The sequence below is a fragment of the Leptinotarsa decemlineata genome, unplaced genomic scaffold (genome assembly GCF_025532065.1).
Source record: "Leptinotarsa decemlineata unplaced genomic scaffold, Ldec_3_MD MMD2_tig00026330_RagTag_RagTag, whole genome shotgun sequence".
Classification (NCBI taxonomy): domain Eukaryota; kingdom Metazoa; phylum Arthropoda; class Insecta; order Coleoptera; family Chrysomelidae; genus Leptinotarsa; species Leptinotarsa decemlineata.
The window spans coordinates 853,556-870,913 of NW_027412690.1; the positions used below are offsets into that span (position 1 = coordinate 853,556).

The 17,358-nt window shown below is 31.6% G+C and overlaps 1 protein-coding gene and 1 long non-coding RNA gene across 2 annotated transcripts in view; both read right to left on the reverse strand.

Moving 5' to 3' along the window:
- Window positions 1–9,739, reverse strand: part of LOC141485731 (uncharacterized) — a 35,332-nt gene extending 25,593 nt beyond the window's left edge. Inside the window, exons 1-2 of the long non-coding RNA XR_012467390.1 lie at window positions 9,302–9,739; window positions 5,384–5,430 (exon numbers count right to left, since the gene is read on the reverse strand). This is a non-coding gene — a long non-coding RNA (uncharacterized lncRNA). The remainder of the gene's footprint in view (window positions 1–5,383; window positions 5,431–9,301) is intronic.
- The window catches only part of Mex-3 (mex-3 protein), a 137,534-nt gene that overhangs the window by 54,598 nt on the left and 65,578 nt on the right, over window positions 1–17,358 (reverse strand). The window lies entirely within an intron of this gene.

Below are 17,358 nucleotides of genomic sequence, written 5' to 3' on the forward strand. Positions count from 1 at the left end.
TCAAAATTACCTTACATTGAAATAAAGCACAAATATATCAAAATATATTTTTTAAATCGCAATTTTGAACACATACATTGTTGTAAAACCCATTCAACGTTCATTAAAATTACTGTCCAATAATAATATTACCTACATGAAACATGTACATTGAACATGAGAATCTACAATGTTAATTAACAAATGAGTCGGTGAAAATCAATCATAAGATATTTTTTCATGATATATTATCTAGTTATTCAACGAAAATTCACAGCTGAATAGAAATTTGAAATCACCAGTAAAATGTATTGTCCACATCAAAGTTGTAAATTCATTTTCACATAATAATTGTAATTATAATATGTAACCAAAAAAGTTGTGAATTTACAGGAATTGTCTTGGTTCTATAAAAACAATACTTATCCTTTGAAAATACAATTCCATTTTTTTCAGTGTATAAGGAGAATAACTGGAAAACTAAGTTTTTATTAATTCGACTTTTTAACTTTTTTTTTTTCGTGCATTTTAATTGTTTTTTTATTTTTTGCGTAAATGCATATTTCATCTCTCAAGATACTGGTCTATTGATCATTTTATAACTAACTCAAAATTTAAATATTCACCGTTAAATCATAATCAAAAAATTGTATAGGAATTTGGTATCTGATCCTTTGTTCCACGTCGTAAGGTTTATGAACTGAATACTTCGCTAAACACGCAGGATTGCCGTCTTGTTTACCTCATTTCAATTCAAATGTTTGCTAATTACAATGTTAAAGCTGCCATTTCTTGTTACGCGTCAGAGAACCCAAAGGATTTCCTGCCACGGGCACGTAGCTAAAAAAATATTCGATTCAAATACTGTACACCTCAAGAATGTTACAGATCGAAATAATTAATACCATTGTTAAAATAATAATCTGTCTCATGTCTCTGTTTCAATTTTAGTCTCAGTCGTCGTCTTAACAAATTTACGACAGGTCAATTCATATAGCATAATTTTAATTATGTATATTGAGACATACACATGAAAAAAGATAATGCAAGTTTTTTTTTTGTTGATAACAATCGGCATCTATTTTGAAAAGATGTGATTTTTCTGGGGAACAGTGAGATTTTGTTGTACTACTACTCAACTGAATCAATATATCAAATGGAATTTCGTAAGCCATTACATAAAGAAGTATATGTATTTGTTGATAGTGGACATAATCATAATACTAAATTTTAAGGTAACCAGTTGAGGACAAATGCTGGAGCAAGCCCATAAAACGTTGTATAAACGTTTTATTGTAACTAAAATTAAGACAAAGACTATGATGTCTAAATTCTTCTAAACATAATATTTTATACATTCAAACAAATGCGAATTCTGACACTTCTTTAGTTCAAAAATACAGTCTACAGGATACAGAAGAAATCATACTTTGATCTGAGGTCAAAAGTTGGATTTTGTTTCATATAATTGGTTTTTTTTTTTAATAAAGAATGGGTTATTTTTTAATGGCTTGATGTACCTGCTGAATTATATTTTTTGAATTCTTCGTATTTATTATAAATTTGAAATACAAATCATTTCAAAGACCGTTTAGATTGAAGAAGATATATTAGCCTTTCACAGAACTATTACTGAAACAGCTGAAATACCCTCAAAAAGTCATTTTTTGAAAAGACTTCACTAAGGTATATAGTGGCATTGATGTTACAAAACATTAACAGCATCATCGTTCCTTCAATTTTCGCAATTACACCTATTACATGAATGAAAGTAAACAACAATAATGATAATGGTTTGATGATGTATAATACTAAAATTTAAAAGAGATGACAGGTGCCATCAACTGGTCAATACCCAAAAGCTCTCTCTATAAATAGTGAAGGAATAATGCCTTATAATATGCCTTATAATAATCTGTTTTTAGTGCAGCAGTGGTCAAGAGATTTGGTTGTAAAAAAAGTGAGAATATTTCAACCACCAATAAGGCTATAACAAAGGATAGTATTTTCAACGATAGAGAAATTGTTTTCATGATTGATAAACAAGAGAGGACCCAGCAAACTTCCTCGTAGGACACCTTCACCAAATAAATAAAGCATAAATATTTTGATTGCTATTCAACACAAACTTGAGTTTTCTGATGAAAAAGCTTTTGTAGTAAAATAGAGTATTTCACACAGTCAAAGGCTTTAGAAATATTGATCATTGGTCATTTATGACCAAAGAAATAATATCTTTCACAGATATGATCGAGGATGCTATCAAGAATTTTTTTAAACAATAATAATTAAAGATATAACAGTACAGGAGACAATAAATATATACATATACCCTTTCAGAATTTTGTACGATATGTTATCAGCATAGCTACTCAATATATTTTCATGATTTGGTTGCTAGTAGATGGAATAATGTTCATAAGTATAGTAAAGTATTTATTCAATTAGAATATAATTATAAACAAAATTTTCTAAATAAGAAAATCCAATTAAGCCAATTAAGCCTGGCTTGTGTTGTGACATCTCTTATATCAATAATTCAAAATAGCATTTATCAATGAATTACAGGAGAGTTTGAAGGAGTGGAAAAACATGGAGATACAAACAAGAAGTAAAAAGACTTATCACATATTCATCATATTTTCATGATAATGTGATTTCATGTACTTTCTTACCTGTGTTAAAAAAATACTTTAAAACATGCTTTGAATAAGTATTAACTAACTGAGTGGGACGCAAAATGTCACTGGATCTAAAAAGAGCAACTCCTAAATTACGTGTCGATGAGAAAACTTTAATCAACTCCCCATTTCATTAAGCAACCTACTCCCGAGCGCCTCTGGGGCGCGGAAATTGATACTGAACTATCTGGGGGTCGGAATTAACCCCTTCCGAGAGCTTAACAATCCCTTAATCATAGTTTGGGATTCCTGCAAAATGCAAGGTATTCCGTTGCCAGGTAATTCCTAGACTAGCAGACTTATTAGTGGCTGAAATATGAAACGGCAGTGAACTGAAGGGGTTGGAGTTACGATTCAAGGTCGGATATCAATGTTGAGGGAATGAAAACGCTAGGAAACGGTTGAAAATTTGCGGAACGATGGCGAAAGAAACATTATTGTGAATTATGATTTGTTCGATAACTGAAAAGTTTTTTAAATTGAAAGGGTTATATTGATTAATTTTTGGGAAAGAAAGTTTTTTGGCTTTCTATTACTCCATCTTGATACAAGAATGTGGGACTTCCAAAGAAAGGAAGGAAAAAAGGAAGCAATACATTATAAAAGAAGTAATTCTATACATAGATGTGTAGATCATGCTAAAAAGTAACTTTCAGATACAAACTGGAAGGAGAAGCCCTCCTGAAACAGCTACTTTCATATAAACATTGAATTACACGAAAGAAAAATTCTTTCGAAACAAATACTTTTATATGAACACTTTGAACACAATTATAAAAAAAACACTTTTCTCTACTCAGCTTGTACTACAATTCTTTCTTCATTGCCAGAGCCTCAAAATCAAATACTGCTTTCATGGATAGAGAGATATTTTTAACAAGTCTGTGATAAAAAAAAATATGCAAAACATTGTGGATATCCATAATATATTATATGGAATATTGAAGCAAAAAATCATCCAGTCAGTGAGCATATTATTTTCAGAGAGTTAAAGTTGTAGCATTTCTCCACAGAAAAAAAAACGATTTTGGAGCTAATGATTTTCATTTTACTTTCGATCTTCTTAAAACTCAGTGATTTACTATCAACAGGAAGGTCGTTATAAAGTTTCAAGTTAACCGAATTATCCTGGAACTTTCAAGTTTGAATCTATATAGTAACAATAACAAAAAATGAACAAATAATTATTCGTGAACACATCAACATTATTAATAAGCAAATGTTATAATTAAGGCAGAATTATTTACAAAAAAATGCCTTTTGAAAAGGAAAAGTCAGTTGTTCAATATATATTTTTTTCATATCATTTTGAATTTGATCAAGGAAGTATAGCAAGCGCCAAACGTGATGGCGAGCTGTTGGCGTTTGACATTGTCTGAATAATTTGTATTGTTTCTGAAAAAATGTCTTCGCCTAACAATGAATGAAATGAAATACTGAATGAAATATGAAAAGAAATTACAAAAAAGTCATGTTCCATTTGCTACCCTAATTAAAACTAATTATAGGTACGACACTGGCCGGCAAGAAGTTTATCGAAATCCAATAGTTATTTACTTGGGAGAGTCTATACCTGTGGGATCGCTCGCCATCACGTTTGGCGCTTGCTGTAGGTAAACTGTTGTAAATGGTTATTTCATGATTACATAATGATTTTTTTCCACACTGAGTTTAAATTATCGAATTACCTAGAATCATGCTTATCTCAATTAGCTACAAAGATATTAAGGAATATTTTTTCATGTTTTGTCGAGTGAATAAAAAAAATCATTTAGAATAAAAAGTTAAGTTCTGAGAGATTTCCTGGGCTTTATATGATTTTGAAGATGGTTCCAAAAAAACTTATTTGAAAATAAACATTGTATTATTTTGTAAAATCTTGAGGGGTTTCAATATACGTATTTCACAGTAAAAAAGATATTTTCAGATATTTGATAGATATAAACGATCCCAATTCATATATTATTTCAATTACTGAAAAATATTTTTCCTTAAACTTTGGTCGTGCTGGGATCATCAGAGAAATATTCTATACTCTATCAAACTTTTATATTCCACGGTCCATGAAATGCCTATTAGAAATTTTCAACTCATTGCTTCCCATATTTTCCAGAAGGCTGAATTTTAATCTTTTGTAATGGAAAAATGAACTCATGAATTGAAAATTTGAGTGAAAACTCTTAATTTCAAGAAGAGAGATTCGAAACATAACTTTTCTGAAGATATGGAATCCCAATTGCTCATGAATGATAAAATTTATTTGAATAACTCGGTTCTGCAAACTGTACTCTCACAAGCTAATCCTACTTAGTTCTCTCCAAGAATATTTACTTTGTAATAATCATTAATTTATCGTCCATAGTTGGAGACGTTGGAATAAAAATACTATATACTCCCGCGTTTCAATACTGAATATACTACTCTCAAGATTCAGATACCTTCTGCAAAATACTTCTTCTTCAAGAATATCAACGATGACATTGCTCTACGTTGACCTTTACTTCTCGCCTTGAACATAATCTTGGATTGAAACTTGTGCTTCGTTGGCTTTTGTGATACATAAAATAATGTCCCGAGAACAAGTAAAAGTATTACGTTTTAACAGCTTCCGAGAATGTAGCTAGGCATTTTTAAGTATTGCAGCGATAAGGACTAATGGATGAGTTACAGTTTATCGCGAAAAATATTATGGTTCGTTTCCAGAGATCTATCTTATGACTTACTGCTTAACGCCTTGAAAATTGTAGAAAACAAACGCTTGGATACACACCTGTAACAAGAAAAATGTCATTAGAAATGAAGTAAACAAAACTATCGAAATATTCAAGTTTTATTAATTATAATAAATATTGAAGTTTAAATCATTTTAACTATGACTAACGAGTCTTTTTCAAATAAAAAATTGTTCTCTAATCAAGTAAGACCACGAAATATTAGATAAATATTGAATGAACAATTCATGTTTGTCCGACGCTCTTATATTTCTTGCTGTTAATACCTTTCATATTAAGGTCCAAATTACAATAAATTTCATCTTTTGTCAAACAATTTTCAAATTACACAAAAAACCTATTTGAAATCTATTGTTCCTCTTTCTATTTCCCTAAGAGCCAATAAAATAGAAAAAAATGTTTTTTTTTCAAAATCATATTTTTTTTTATCCTTAATTCGTAGTGATGGACATCGTTTTTCCATACTTTTATGTATTTTCTTTACTCGAAATCAAGATGAATTTAAATTAATCAAATATGGAAAGCCATCACTTAATTGTGACAAAACTCAAGAAGTCATGTTCAATAGTGTTTCACATATATGTGGTCAAAAATGTTTAGGTTAGACTTCTAGATAATCAGGAATACAAAAATGAGAATAAAAATTATATAAAAATCGATATATAGGCACAAAAAAGTTAATTGAACATAATTTGACAATACATATGATAAATTGAGTATAGTATAGTGATTGAGTATAGTATTAGGTATAGTGTAAAAAAAAGGTTGAAATCGAAACCCTGATGAGGAAAACATATAACGAATCAAAACATTCAGAAGAAAATATGGCAGTAGTGATATGAATACAAGTAAAAAATAAGTAAAACAAGTAAAAAAAAGTGTGTGTAAAACACACACAACAATAAACAAATCGATAAAATCTATTTAGGTTACTGTTGAAAAGTTCTTCAATTTGTTGAAAATTAATTCACTCAACAAACTTCGATCAGTTTTCTTTTCCCATTACAGTATTTTTTTTCATTTGCTTAGTTTTTCTTGATATTTCTGTTTCATTCATCTTTGATATAGGTCTATATCAGATTAGTTCCCATCTTTTTTTTAGAACCTTGTGTAGGTTATACGTTTTATATTTTTTCCGAAATATCATTTCAAAGGCATTTTTGATCTGTTTAAAAATCTGTCTGTTTAAAATCTGTTTTTCCGTTAATCATCTGTCGCAACCCTACGAACGACAACCCTCAGAAGTCTAAACTTGTGCGAGCTAAGGATTACCGAGGTCTTACCTCTAACGTGTGATTCCTAACTCGGACATTTCTTATCATATATTTACTCCATATCATTCACGGTCTGCTTCATCAAAATACTTTGTTTATTTAATATCAGTTGATTTCCAATTTTCTTCATTGCGTTTTTTATAGGTAAGCTAATTTAGTAGAATTCAATTTTAACAACTGGCGGGCACTGTTTGCAGAAGAACCGTGCATGTTATCAACACATTAATCTGCAAGTATCAATAATAATGAGAGTGTACAACACGATTTATTACACTTTCCTCCAATAGTTTTTTAGAAATTCAAATAATTCATTGTTTCCACAACCGCCATCTCTTGAAGTATCTGCTGGACTATTTATTCATTCTCATTTGTACACGTATTATTAATTATTATTTTGTTATCCTTATCCATACGATTACATAAACATCGCTTAGAATTTACCTACAGCAATTTCCGGTTTATAATAAAGAACGACCCACCGTTCTCCTTCATTTGACTCCCACTTAATAATTCTATCTCGTGTCGAATAACAGAGTCATCTATTTCAAAATTCGCTTGTTTCATTTCGAAGTAAACACAATCAAATTAACCGTTAAACGTGCTACAACAGCAAAGTTAGTTGGAATAGACAAAATAGAACAGTCATGCCAAGTGAATTATTAAATATGTTGCGAATGGAAATGCTAAAACTTTGTTTATCAGAAACTTTCGCCCATTCAGCATTGTGATGCTTTCGTCAACCGGTGTCACCAACATTTATCAGCTCATAGGGTTTTGTTTTGCTTCGGTTTGGGGATTTATTGTATGTAGTTTATACTCCCTGAAAGTGTAGTTGATGTTTGTGCCAAGTGATATCATTACTTTATCTTTCAAATCTATATTCAAATTCAACTCAGATTCTATTCAGTTGTCCATTTAATTGAATAGTTAGTTTGTCAAGTGTTACAAGTGCTTATTAATTCATGAGTAATTATAAGTTTGATTATACATTTATTCCAAATATCCTGTACTTTAAAGTATTTTTTATCAAATTTCAATTATCGATTCAGATTACTAATCTCATATATAAATTATCTAAATGGTGGTATTTTTATAACTAATTTGTACCAATGCTGAAACAAGTGTTCTTGCACTTATCGGCCTCTCATGCTTTGTTCACATTAACAATCTATGATCGACTGTAGCAATTCTGTCTTATTATTGTGAAATTTACTAATTAAATGTGAATAAAGATTATTTATCTATTATTGCTAGAATTTTAAATATAAAAGATATCATTATGGGCACCTGCACATTGCCGTATACTAATATAAAGTTTTATTTTGCAGTTGATACTCGCAAATTTTTTAAACTTACCTAAATCAAGAATGAAAACATTTCAAATCGCAAATCGAAAATGTTCAGGAAAAGATTTTCAAAATACTGGCAACTCAATAATAATTAGGTTATTTTTTTGTTCTATTCCTCATTTCCATGATAAACATTGATTACTTTTTCTGCTTTCAGTCTGTTATGGAAACATACAAACATTTATTATCAGAAAACTCGTCATCAATTTTAGAACCTGCGCCGAATCAAGTACATTTATTTTCCAAGTTTATTTCTAGGCTTTGTGAGAAAATATCAGTCAGTATATGTTGTAATGAGAGCATCGGATGTTACTGAACTAATTTCATTCGCATACAGAGAGCCTAACACCGGACCCAAAATAGAGCCCGGTGGAACTCCAATAAACTGATTTTTCTGTCCTCATTGTTTCCTCCTCAGAGGAATAACTTTTTCCCCAAAAATGGTGTATGATCTGGCAGATGGTATGATTCGCTAGAGGAATTTAAAATAATAATCAGCTTAACCAATAAAACACAAACTTCTTCGAGTGAAAAAGGGCAGCATAACATTTAACGTTTGCATTCATTCACTAAGAGCTTTCGTTAGAATAATAGCTTGTATTCGATACATCCAAGAGTGATAGCTATACAAACGTGAGTCGTCGGCAGTTTCTTACACAAAAGCATTTCATATTTCTCAGTAAATAAATTTTATATCATATTTATAAATTTCAACCTCAAATTGCAAATACAGTGTAGAAAATGAATGAAAATTCACAGGACATTTAGAACACTATAATAACAGTATTAGAATAATTATCATCAGTTTTTGGTATTCTTACGGATCGATTCTATTTGGAAATGATATTATATAATGGAGATTTGAAAATAACATGTAAATATTCATGTAAAATTTCTTTGTGAAAAATACTTTGATTTTACGCAGTAACTTATCGGGGTAAACTAAAAAGTTTGCCCTTAAACTAAAAACTTTGCTCTTTCTCCATTATAATTTTCATATTTCTCAGATTGTAGAAGGTGAAAACACTCAAAAAAAAAGGTCGATAAGAGTGTGATATATATTCCAGTAATGAATATGTGAAGACACATATTTTATTGTGAATTTAAATAAATAATTTTCATAGTATGCAATGGCAAATTTTTAAAGTGTAGCCCTGTCTAATTAAGCGAATTTCAAAAATAAAAGCTATTTTTATGAAGCTAGGTTAGGTTGGGTTGTCCGGAGCAATACCAACATAGTTTCGTTTTGATTAGTTTGCCGATTTATATCAAACAATATAACTCACGTCATATCTCTCATCGTTCCATTTGTATTGATAAACTTCTGATTCGATTATTGAAACTGTAAATCTATGACAATTTTCTACTTTTTTAAGTGTCCCTGAGAGCTCCCTCGTACACACATAACTTCTCCTAAATAGCCAAACGAAAATAATCACTCACGGAAAGAAAATAAGAAAAGACGCTAAGTTGCTGCAGTTTATTTATAGACGAAATAAATGCAAGAGACTCGTCGTTAGCCATGGAAATGAATGTCACTCGATCTTTTGTTTTCGTCGTTATTTAACTTTGTGTTTTAGTTCTCTGTAGGTGGCAGCCGTAGTTTGATTGCCGATTTTAGTATCCGAAAACAGTAGGCCATGGTTTATTATTGGACGTATCGGGAGTAGAAGGTAAATATGGCCGACGTGACTCGATAGAGTTCCGGAATTATTCTTCATAGGGAATAAACAGGAATACCATATTACTTTGTGGAAGAAAACTGAAATGTTACACGTTTCTTTGGTAATTCTTTCTTTTTCGTTTATGCCACAATCATACCCATTTTGACGTTTTCAAATTTGAAGTTGTCAGATTTTTTATGCCCGTTTTGCTCAACTCATGGAAAATGAATGCATCCCTTAATTTTTGAAATTAATTTCCAAAAGTTATATTTCCGCGAAACAAATCTTTTCAATTTGGAATATGAAATACAATTTACTTCAAAACCAGGATGATTTCATTATATTCTTTAAATTAATTCATCTTCAAAAGTTACAAGGGCAGTTCCGCTCAAACTAGAACATACTGTAGAATTATTCCATATCGTTTCTCATACAACTCAAGTTGCTCCAAGTACAAATCTATGGAACGCAAATAAAAGAGGATTAAAATCGATTTCCTCGCGTGTTCTTTTGTACGGTTTCAGTATATCCTTGCGGAACTGCCTGTATCTACTTCTCGGTTCATTGGAGTCTCGTTCAAGAATGTGTCGACCTGGAAAGAATTCTGTCAGCCAGGGTTTCAATGACAGTTTCGAGAAGAAATTTACTATGAACCAAGAGATTTTGAGATAAAATCTTTTTGTTTAATTTCACTTGTTTCATTTCAACTTAGTTTGATGGATATTTGACCAATGTTGTCTTTAATTTACCGTCCACGCAATTCAAAATTCAATAATACTTATATGTGCAGTGTCCTCCCCAAAGTATGCAACATATGGGGAACTTATTTATTAAGGGTTTTTCGACAAAATGTTATTCCTGATAAAAGTTTGTGCATCCCCTAAAACTGAACATACACCAACAAAATACTTAGTCCGGCCGTACATGGACTGTACGTGTTAAGTACAGTATTTCTTATGGGCGGAACGCTGGAACGCGACTGCAATTGTATGGTCGATCCTACCGCAAAATGTGGCTCGTTTACGGGCGCTCTTACAGTAAAACATACGTAATATACGAGGAGCCTTCAAATATTTGATTTTGAGATAAGAGTAAAGTACTCTTATTTTGAAAAAACTCGGGAAATATTATTCAGAAAAGTTGTTCAGCATTAAGAAATACATCTAGATTTCAAGTCATGGCTATCCAAGTGAAGTTTTATTTTTTTACCCATTTTTTTAAATGGGGACTACGAAAATTGACCGTGGTTTAATTCGTAATATTACAGGCTTTCAAAATGAATCGTCGTATACAGGATGCTGTCTATTTATCGTTTCAGCAATTTTTTTTGTAGTCCTCATTTTTAAAAAAATGGGTAAAAAAATAAAACTTCGCTCAGGTGGTCATGACTTCAAATCTAGATATGTGCTGAACATCTTTTCTAAATAACATTTCCCGAAATTTTTCAAAATAAGAGTACTTTACTCTTGTCCCAAAACCAAATATTTGACGGCTCTTCGTATATTACGTGTGTTTTACTGTATTTTGTTGGTACATGTTTAGTTTTAGGGGATGCACAAACTTTCATCAGGAATCACATTTTGTCGAAAAACCCTTTCTATATGGTGCATACTTTGGGGATGACACTGCATATCAAATGTATTTGAAATAAAAGAGGTCTGTTGTATCTGTATAAAATCTTTTGTATAGTTTAATACAAATCAAATGAACCTTGAAACCATCCATTTTTGCTTCTCTTTTTCTACTTCGTAACTCAGCTGAACAACTTGGCATTAATTCATTTCTCTCAATAATATGTCCAGTTCTAGTCTCACATAACTCTTAGAACTCCGAATCCTACAGTTTCTTGGACAAATATCACTTAGTTGTTTAGCTATAAATTCAAAATAGCAAAGGAAAATAAAAGTTGACATATTTCCAGAGAACTTGACATTTTAAACCTTAATGAAACAACCAGATTAGATACTTGATAGTGATTGAAGTAAATTTTTATCAGACCATTTGCAAACAGACACAGGTGTATTATTGCAATTCGTACATATAAATTCGGATTTTTATTGAATAACGTTCACAAGTGAGATCATTACATACTAAAAATTTCCTAGAGGTTTTAAAAAGAAAGTCCTTTCACATAGATCAATGAAAAATTAAAAAAAACAAGAGTTTTCCTACACAAAATGATAATATTACTTTACAAAATATTGAAAGTATAATAGGTTAGAATGAATTTACGACATTTTACACATATTCAAGCTATGTTTCGGCATTTTATACCTTCCTCAGAACAATATTCTTATTTTTTTTTATTATCATTGCAAATGGCCTCAAATAACAAAAGAATACACAAGCCTAATGTCACTTAACAGTTGCAGACTACCAAACAAATTATAATGTAGACCAAGTCGCTTCTTCCACGAATTTCTCGAAGGAAAGACATAAACAACATTCCAAATAAAATAATTGAACAAGAACTAGTGGTATATTTATGATATGCATATTCCCATACTTAAATGCGCAAAAGGAAAACAACAAGAGATGAGACCACATACTAAACTTGTTAGTCATGGTGTGGATGCAAAGGTTTTTGACATCAAATTAATGTCTGTGAACTGCAAGGTCCGGCCTCAAATGTGTGGCTTATAATAGTGATTTTAGTTCGGGACGTTAAGCAAATGTTTCTCTGAGGTATGAATAGAGAGATACGGGACCATCTGAGAATGACAATATACTAGGTGTCTCACGTTCATAGGATGGTTGAAAATATGACTTTGTATTCTGGTTCAGCATTCTCAAATTCTCCAAGGAAAAATACTCCAATAATGCCGAAAACTAATCATGGAAAAGTTGACAATCGAGTTTTCTTACATACCTATACAAACTCTCATAACTTTTATGCGAAAACGAACTAGTATATTGATGAATTGTATGCTACCCTGTATTCAATTGTAATCGAGTGAATTGTACTCCTATATCCTAGAATACTTAACGCAGGCTATGCGTCTACGTGTTTGAGTTCAATTTTTATTTTTTTTTTTTTTAATTTTTATTATCATTAATATAGGTTAGGTTGAGTCCAAAGTGAGTGGGTCTATTCGACCCTCCACCGCAACCCGCAAGGGTTCATTGTGGCTCACACATATTCACACTAGATCAAATAAACCCAGCTTCTTTACGAAGTCGATTAGTTTGTATGGTGAGTGGTCGTTCAGGTCAAATGGTAAGAGTACGGCTCTGACTAACTCTGAAAACCTAACTCAGTCCCCAGCGGAGCATGCACAAAGTATGTGCTCTGCTGTTTCTTCCTTTTTCCAAACAGAGGCGACACACACTGTCTTCCGACAGTCCCGAGTCTCTGCATATGATGGTTCAGATGACAGTGACCTGTGAGAAGGCCTGTTAGACATCGTAGTTCCTCCCTATTGTAGTCCAACAAATGTTTGGCATCAAGCTTTGAAGGGTGAATAAACGCCTTGGAGTGAGCCAATCCTGAAAGAATCTGCCAGAAGGCTATAAATCTTCTTGCCTTCCAGGTGTTCAATGTTTGTTCGACAAAGCCTAAAGCGATGCCAATGATAGGTTCTGGTCCGATGAAGCTGCTTTCAACCCCCTCCTTTGCAAGGGAGTCAGCTTCCAGGCCAGTATGGCCAAGAATCCAGACCAGTTAAGTCTTTCTATCTGAAGAACTCGAATTCCTAAGAATATAACTATTTTGTCATACATTGAGATTTTATATCAAAAAAATGTTTCAGACTTTTTATGTTCAGCTTGGAATTCTACTGGGTAGTATTTTTTGAGGTTGAGTGGAAGAACAACTCAGTAGCACTTGTGCTAACTGAGTTGTTGAACTTCGCCTTTTGTTATGTCAGCAACTAGCTCTCTAATTTATTTGAATATTTGTATGTAACTACAGCTGCGTAACAATAAAGACCATTATTATTATTATTATTATTATTTGGGACCACTGTTGACTCTGTTATATACACGAACGACATATCGTGTATACCAATGATAGATAGATAGATAGATAAATATACTTTATTGTCCAAGAATAAATTCTCATTGACAAAGTGTGATGAAAATATAAATATATGTGTATATATATATATATATATATATATATATATATATATATATATATATATATATATAAAAATATAAATAAATAAAACAGCAAATTAAAAAGTATGTAAAACATATTTGTCAAAACAAAACAAACCTTGCATTTTCATTATAAATGCAATTGTATCACAATTCAATTTACACATACACATATTAATGTGGAATAAAACAAGACTATATGTATAATAGTAATAATGATAATGATAAAAACGTGATCGTTAATACATAATATTGTTTAGCTTATCTTGGCAGAACACTGAGAATATTTACAATTTGTCATCATAATATTCCTGCAGGCTATAATAAGCTTTCATGAGCAGTATATTTTTGACCGACTCCCTGAAACGTCTCTGCTCTACTACATCCCTAACTACCTGTGGTAAATGGTTGAACATTTTTTCCCTTCGTACATGTTAGAGTGTTTTGTTAGAGTCAATCTGGGTGTTGGCAGATGTAAATTATTACTACTGTTCTGTCTTGTGTTGTGGATTCTATGTGTATCTGGAGAATCAGTGTTATATCTTTTATGAATCAGGCAAACAACTTCAAGAATGAAGATGCTGAATAGAGAGAGGATTCTGTATTTAACGAAAAGTTGTCTACAACTATCCCTATGGTTTGCCCCACATAAAAACCGCAAAGATCTCTTTTGCAACACGAAGACCTGGTTCAATAGTTGTTTACTACAGAATCTCCAAAATGCAATGCCATACCTTAGATGAGACTCTACTAGGGCAAAGTAAGTCGATCTAGCTGTGAATATATCAAGTTCATTGGAGACAATTGTGACAGCAAATGATCCTGAAGCCAATTTTGTGCATAAAGATGTGATATGTTCTTTAAATTTTAATTTATTGTCAATATGCAGACCAAGAAATTTTGTGCAAGTCGTTTCTTCTATCTTCCTACCATCTAATAGCAAGTTGTCATAGCTAAATTTGAAGTTTACAATTTTGGTCTTGTCTACGTTGAAGGAGAGTAAATTAGAATCACACCACTGTTTGACTTTTTCTAAATCTAATGATATCATTTGCTTCAAATTGTTAGTATTTTTTTCATGCCACAACAATGTGGTGTCATCGGCAAAAATTGTGAATGACCCTTCAATATCAACTGTAGCAAGATCGTTGATGTATACATCGGTTTCTGAGGATGTAACTACAGATAAATATGAGTGCAATTTTTTTTATAAAGACAAATGTTGCATTCTGAGAGTAATTGAATTTATCAAAGTCCTTTCTTAGTAATGGATTGCTTTTAGTTTGCAATACACTGATTTCAGTTAAATTGCAAAATTCACATTCTATATTTGCATTTCATACTACTTTAATTTAAATACACATCAATGTTTACATTTTGTTACTCCGTTTCTAAATCAAAGCATTATTATTATTATGAGGTATCGCCCATACTTCGAGACATTAACAATAAACAAAATTTACAACAACAACATTAAATCAAACTCCTCAATAAAAGTGATGAACGATTTTGTTTGTTATTTCGGCTTACTCTGAGAACATATAAAACAGTCAAAAAAAAAACTAGTCTGAGGCAAGAAATATTCACGGGTAATGTCGATAAACCAAGTGAACGATCAACAACATTTCCAACTTGTCACCTCAAAAATCTACACAGTCTATCGACAAGGTCGGTAAACAACTTGATTATACTGAGTACTTATTAAAATATATGTGAATGTATAAACAGCATTCAGTCAGCAAATATTCAACAATCATAGAACACGGAGGTATGAAGACGGGTTTAGAATAAACGATAATCATAAAATAGTATATGAAGTAGTTGCAAATTTGAAGAGAATTTTATTTAATATCTGACTATTCTAAATAAATTAGGAGTTCCCCAGAGTCAAATTTTGGACCCTTTTCAAGATCGAGCAACTATAAGCAACTTACAAAAACATTTTTAAGTAAACTTTTAGCAAGGTAAGTGCATAGTGCTTGCACTATGAAAACGTTGTCATCAAGCTAAAGTGTATGCAGTTCTGCAGTGCGCAAAAAAAATGACTGCCAGTCTCCCAAGTAGCAAAAAAATACTTGACAGTCGAATTCAATAAAACATCTCCACAAGAACTAGTAGGACTGACTTTTCAGATTATAGGTAACACCCAGTACAACCAATATCTGCATAACAAGGCACCTCCACATCCAAAATGGCAATTCACTAGAAAGCGTGTGCTCAAGCCCACTCTCTGTCTGCAAAAACGCGGTCAGGGGTGTCGAAAAAATCATCGACACCAGAGATACCGACACGTAGTCATATAGTTAAATGGAAAGCAACGCTATTATTCAATACCTTCAATGAACATTTTCATCGCGACTTAATCCACAATGATCGAAATCAATTACGCTGCGGAGGGCGTAGTATATCTACACTGCTCGCAAGTAGGCGTGGAACGAAGGTAAATTGAGATGCTTTTGTAAGTCATGATGTGTTTCATTGAAACAAGAATATGCGATCTAATGTAAATGTATTTCATATTAAAGTGGCTTATACTTTTAAAGTTTACAACTATCTGTTCTGAAACAAAAATAGATCAAAAACCGATTCTTAGTTCTCCAATTGACAATTATTATATTATAAGTTGATCCAAATTATATCAGCACAATTTGTTGCTGTTCAAATACAAAATGGTTCGAATTGACATAAATTGGTCATTCAGATGGATAACCTAAAAAAACACTTGAGCTAAGAATGTTCATTTCAAGAGTGAAATTATCTTTTCTTCAGTGAATTTTTGTGTCTATTGTTGTCCTACTCAAACACTTTTCAGACTGTCAATTGATTTTTTCTGTGCATGGGGTTATTTGAAGATTCTATGAAGTGTTCCAACAGTTCAACAACACTTACTCCGATGGTCATTTCAATTTTAATGAACCAATATCGTTTGTGACGAGTAAATAATTTATTTTGTGCAGAAATAAGAACGTCATCAAATAGAAAATTCAATAATGAAAGGAGCTTTTATGTTTCTTAGAGGTACTAGCACCAGATTTTATAATTATTAGCAAGACTACCCCTTGAACTCAATATACTTACTTAGCGAAAAATATAATTCCACTGGTGTTGGTATCAGAAATAAAATTCATAACACCTTCTTTGGTGATTCTTCAAGGTTCAAACTTGGGACAATCATTTTTATTACATAGGTATAAGTGGCTAACTCACAATTTCATTTGTTAAAGTGATCTTGAAATATACTGATATGGTACACAGCTTTGCTCGAAATGTAACATTTTGGCATTTTCTATCATCAGAAAATGTCATTTGCTACACATTTATAATATCCCCTCCTCTGCCAATATAATGTAGCAATTGTCAACAGAAATTCAACGACTGATTTATTTTTGTTCTTAAATTATTATTTGTCTTATTTACATAGCAGAATAGAATAGGATGTCTTGAGGTGGTATACAGAGTGTCCATATATTTTTTATCGCATATCTAGAGATTTGGAAACATGGCGTTTGCAATTTGCATTTTTTTTGTTATTAGGTATAACCATTGGAAACCACAATTTTGATCAGTGGATTGAAAAACTC